Below are 5,844 nucleotides of genomic sequence, written 5' to 3' on the forward strand. Positions count from 1 at the left end.
CGGCCAGGGTGGTCAGGCTTGTGGATCTTGGGAAGTTGTTAGAACCGGGTAGTGCGGGGTTCCCGGACTATGAGGTTGGAAGCTGTGGGTGGGAGATCTCCTGAGGTGATGAGGTTCTGTATGGTCTGGGAGATGATGGTTTGGTGATGGGGGATGGGGTCATGGTCAAGGGGGTGATAGGAAGAGGTGTCCTCGAGTTGGTGTTTGGCTTCAGCGATGTAGAGGTCAGTGCGCCAGACTACCACTGCGCCCCCTTTGTCCGCTGGCTTGATGGTGAGGTCGGGATTGGAGCAGAGGGATTGGAGGGCTGTGCGTTGTGAGGGTGAGAGGTTGGAGTGGGGGAGGGGGGTCGACAGGTTGAGGCGGTTAATGTCCCGACGGCAGTTGGAAATGAAGAGGTCAAGGGCAGGTAATATGCCAGTGCGGGGTGTCCAGGTGGATGCAGTTTGTTGGAGGTGGGCGAAGGGGTCCTCGGAAGATGGGCGGGAATCCTGATTGTGAAAGTAAGCTCGGAGGCGGAGGCGACGGAAGAATTGTTCGATGTCACGGCGTGTATTAAATTCATTGATGCATGGACGGAGGGGGACGAAGGTGAGTCCTTTGCTGAGGACTGATCGTTCATCCTCAGTGAGGGGGAGGTCTGGAGGGATGGTGAAAACTCGGCAGGGCTGGGAGCTGGGAGCTGGTGTGGGTGTAGAGCTGGGAGTGGGGTCGGAGCCAGTACCTGGAGTGGGTGTGATGGTGGGGGGAATGGGGGTAGAGTCATGAGCAGGAGTAGTGTTCCCCTCGGGGTTCTGGGGGGTGGGGATAGTGACAGTGTTGTCTGTGGGGGGTGTGTCAGCAGAATGCAGGTGAGTGGCGCTGGTGGGGGCGGAAGTGGTGGCAGACACGGCAGTAGGGTTTGTGTAAGTCACTGAGCGTGTGGCATCAGCGATGATGTGAGGGGCGGAAGTGGCTGTGGGAGTGGCCATGATGGGGGCAGAAGTGACAACAGACAATTCATGAACAGTTTTCTCTGAATGTACATGACTGGAGCTATGCACTGTGACAAGTCAAAACTGTTGCTTATCATCAATTAAACTGAAAATCATTCGCCTCATTGGCAAGGTTAAAATAGTGCAGCTAAGGAAATAGCTAGTTGAGAAAGGTAGGTTTGTGTCATGAAAATTGTCATCATCAAATTAAGCAATGGACCATACAGAAATCAATTTTCCTGAGAATTTCTTTTACACTGATTTGCCTCGAAAAGGATGGGAATATTTACAAAAATAACTATGTTTGTCTCTTCACTTAACTGTCGCTACTGTGGAGCATGTTCACCCTTCGCTCTTGCTTTTCCTATTATTTTATCTCAGATTTCCAGCATGTGCACCATTTTACTTTTGTTCAGATTTCTTGTGAGAATGAGTGTTTGAAAATAAGGTCAACACATGCTTGGAAAGCGTTTTATGACTGTATTTTGTTCCTGTTTGGAAATCTAAGCATCCATATTCATTTGTTTGGAGTGTTTATGTTAATTAGTTTACTTCAGCCTCAATTGGACATGCTACATACCAGTGGAAATATCACGGGTCATGATTGAAACTGAAAAACGAACACCAACATGCGTCCAACTATTAAGTACATGCAATGTCAATTCTGTTTTTCGTAAGTGTATTATTGATAATAGTTTGATCAGAATAAGGTCCTGGATATGTTGGTTTTTGATTATTGAGCCATGAAGTTTTCGTATCTACATTGCAGGTACTCGATAGTTATGTTTTGCAGTTGGAAAACATTAGAGCAATACACCTCATGTGTAGTGATCAGGAGCTAATCCTAGAAACAAAACGAAAGTGTTCCTTTCCTCAGCTGACTTATGCAGGCAAACACATCCAGTCATCGAGCAGGCATTATGGAAATAAAATTCGAAAATAATATGCAGTGGCGTTATTTTTTATTATTTTTCTATGCTCAAGGCTTTGGCCCACAAACAGAGACGTGCCTGCATTCTTGCCCATTCAAACGAAGCTTTTTTAAAAAAAATTACGTCATGTTCAGTGAGAATTGAACTCAGGATTGTACCAGTCTAAATAATTTGGAGGAAGATTTTAAAGCAGGTGCACATGAGAAATTGATTAGAGGCAGACATTTGCTGTATTGTCATCAGCAAGGATTTGAATACAAATTCCGAGAGTTATCAAGACGAGACAGTGATGCTTAGAATACAAATAATTCATTTCCTTCATTTCTTTTCAAAAGTATGAATTACTTGACATCTTAGCAGCCCAAATGGACTTGTTGCCTGATTTAACGGAATTAAAGGAAGATTCGTTACCTCCTCCAGTGAAAGAAATAGATCTGCCAATATATTCCTTTGTAATATGTTATTTTCATATAAAGTACGGATACAGTTCAGAGCTGCACCAGACAGAAGGGAGACCGAACTCTGCAATGTAAACATCATACTAATCCACGAGCAAGACATCAACGCCAATGGAGATAAACAGCAATAACTCGTCTTTATACAATGTACTGGAGACTCAATTGAATGCACTTATAATGAATTAAGTCGAAATACAAACGTTCTTCAACACAAGAATAAGACACTATATGCAATGATGGTTACAACATTGGGCAAAGGCATTTCAGTTTACATTACATATATTCTGATATTGAATTTTTCAGAAAATACTTAACCATTTCTATTGATATAATTCCCATCTTTGACATTATGGCATATAAGCATGTTAATTTGACTCATAACCTTTCCAAATGAGCTTGAAAAAACTTGCATTGTTGGATGTAACTTAAAGAAGTGTCCGCTATATTGTGATTATTACTGACATTTTATTTTGTTGCACTTATATTCTTGCACTAACACAGGAGAAGATGTTTTCTTGAAAGTCGTATTGCACAATGTGTAGCAGGCAGGGTTTAGTGTACCATTGATATAACAGAGCCAGTATCCGATGTTCCAAACTATGCTGGGGACACAGATGAAGCAGAAGGTATCCATGAGAACCATGAAATGGTACGGAGTCCATGTAATTATGAAGGCCAGGAGAATAGCCAGAATGGTCCTAGTTACCTTCTTTTCTCGAAATAACGCATTCTTTGTCCTCTTAGTATGTGTTGTGGTCACATTAATAGAATTATTTATTGTTCTGCTGTCTCTGTCTTTCCTATTCCTGATGTTTAAACCTGATACTGTTCGCACCTTGATGCCACAGACATCATTCTTTTGAATTTTGCTGCAAATATTTATTGAAGGAGTGTCAAGTTGCCTAACCTGATTTTGTGGAGTGCTGTTAAGTCGTTAGTGCTCTTTTGTGTAGCATCTTCCTTGTTTGCATTTGATGATGCCAAGTAGAGTAAGTCAGACTCCCTGAAAAGTGCCCCCTCTTTTCTTTGAAACCCTCTAACACCTGACATTTCATTAATTATTGCGGCAATGTTCGTTGCGACCTCCAGCAAATTGTCAAAAGTATTTGCTGTTTTGCTGTGGTTTGATTTCCTAAATTTGCCATTCACTACACTTGCAGTAACGGTGGCCTTACATAATTCAGATTAATTTCTATCGTCCTGCATTCGACTCTTGCTCGCACGAGATATGTACACATACAAAATCGTCATTATGGTAACCGGGATATAAAAGGCAACTATGACAGTACCAAAAGTGAAAGGTGAATTTGAGAAGAACATTACATGACACTCAGCCTCTTGGAAAACCCGGTCCCCTAGAATGAACTGCCAGAAAAGAATAGCAGGAGCCCACAGGAAAAAAGACAACACCCAAACGGTTGCAACCATCAGCCCTGCCATCTTAGTTGTTCTTTTCACTGGGTAGATAAGGGCATTGTCACACAGAAGTAGCGGTCAAAGCTTATGATAAGGAGGCTCAGGACAGAGGCGTTACTGACAACATAGTCTACAGTAAGCCATAAATCACATGCAACTGGACTCAAAGGCCATTATCCACATACCTGGTAAATGGTGTAAAGATTCAGAGAGAATACTCCAATGACCAAATCAGCACAGGCTAAGATGAAAATAAAGTAGTTGTTAGTAGTATGTAATTGTCTGTTTCTTTTGATAGAAACAATGACCAGAATGTTTCCTGTGGTGGTCACCAAACTTAATGCTCCTGTCACAATCACAATGCAGATCACTTCAGCCGTTTTGTAAGGACACCATCCTCTAGTTCCAGAAAAGTCTATTAAGATGTAGAGAGATTGATTTGCTTCTGTTGCATTTGCCATAAGTCTCCTCTGATTTTGTAGTTAGCACTAAGAATGCATGCATGAAGAGGAGAAAAGCAAAGGATTAGGAAAATAATATTCCACAGTTAAAAAAAACATTTCTACGAATTAAAATTCAACAAGGAAGACGTTTTAAGTAGTGCTGTTGTAAGCCTTAAGTATTTCGTGTTCGTATAGTGTTATAGAACATAGAACATAGAAAAATACAGCGCAGTACAGACCCTTTGGCCCTCGATGTTGCGCCGATCCAAGCCCACCTAACCTACACTAGCCCACTATCCTCCATATGCCTATCCAATGCCCGTTTAAATGCCCATAAAGAGGGAGAGTCCACCACTGCTACTGGCAGGGCATTCCATGAACTCACGACTCTCTGAGAAAAGAATCTACCCCTATCATCTGTCCTATACCTACCACCCCTTAACTAAAAGCTATGCCCCCTCGTAATAGCTGACTCCATACGTGGAAAAAGGTTCTCATGGTCAACCCTATCTAAACCCCTAATCATCTTGTACATCTCTATCAAGTCACCCCTAAACCTTCTTTTCTCCAATGAAAACAGCCCCAAGTGCCTCAGCCTTTCCTCATACGATCTTCCTACCATACCAGGCAACATTCTGGTAAACCTCCTCTGCACCCGTTCCAGTGCCTTCACATCCTTCCTATAGTATGGCGACCAAAACTGCACACAATACTCCAGATGCGGCCGCACCAGAGTCTTATACAACTGCAACATGACCTCAGGGCTCCGGAACTCAATTCCTCTACCAATAAAAGCCAGCACGCCAAATGCCTTCTTCACAGCACTATTTACCTGGATGGCAACTTTCAGAGATCTGTGTACATGGACATCAAGATCCCTCTGTTCATCCACACTACCAAGTATCCGACAATTAGCCCAGTACCCCGTCTTTTTGTTACTCTTACCAAAGTGAATCACCTCACACTTACCTACATTGAACTCCATTTGCCACCTTTCTGCCCAGCTCTGCAGCTTATCTATATCCCACTGTAACCTGACACATCCTTCCTCACTGTCAACAACTCTACCGACTTTCGTATCATCCGCAAACTTGCTCACCCAACCTTCTAACCCCTCCTCCAGGTCATTTATAAAAATGACAAACAGCAATGGCCCCAAAACAGATCCTTGCGGAACACCGCTAGTAACTGCACTTCAAGATTAACCTTTACCATCAACTACTACCCTCTGTCTTCTTCCAGCCAGACAATTCCTAATCCAAACCTCCAACTCACCCTCAATGCCATACCTCCGTATTTTCTGCAGTAGCCTACCATGGGGAACCTTATCAAACGCCTTACTAAAATGCATATACACCACATCTACCGCTTTACCCTCGTCTACCTCCTTAGTCACCTTCTCAAAGAATTCAATAAGGTTTGTGAGGCACGACCTGCCCTTCACAAAACCATGCTGACTTTCCTTGATCACATTATTCCTATTCAGATGTTCATAAATCTTATCCCTTACAATTCTCTCTAAGACTTTGCCCACAACAGAAGTGAGACTCACCGGCCTATAGTTACTAGGGTTATCCCTACTCCCCTTCTTGAACAAGGGATCCACATTTGCTATTCTCCA

General features: G+C 42.9%; 1 pseudogene; it reads right to left on the minus strand.

Annotated features, from left to right (window-relative positions):
- Window positions 1-3,422: 3,422 nt before the first annotated feature.
- LOC122541237 (muscarinic acetylcholine receptor M2-like) lies at window positions 3,423-4,241 on the minus strand (annotated as a pseudogene).
- Between the last annotated feature and the right edge of the window lie 1,603 nt (window positions 4,242-5,844).

The sequence above is a fragment of the Chiloscyllium plagiosum genome, unplaced genomic scaffold, assembly GCF_037043375.1.
Source record: "Chiloscyllium plagiosum isolate Xiang-an unplaced genomic scaffold, Cpla_swu_hap1 HiC_scaffold_35, whole genome shotgun sequence".
Lineage (NCBI taxonomy): Eukaryota > Metazoa > Chordata > Chondrichthyes > Orectolobiformes > Hemiscylliidae > Chiloscyllium > Chiloscyllium plagiosum.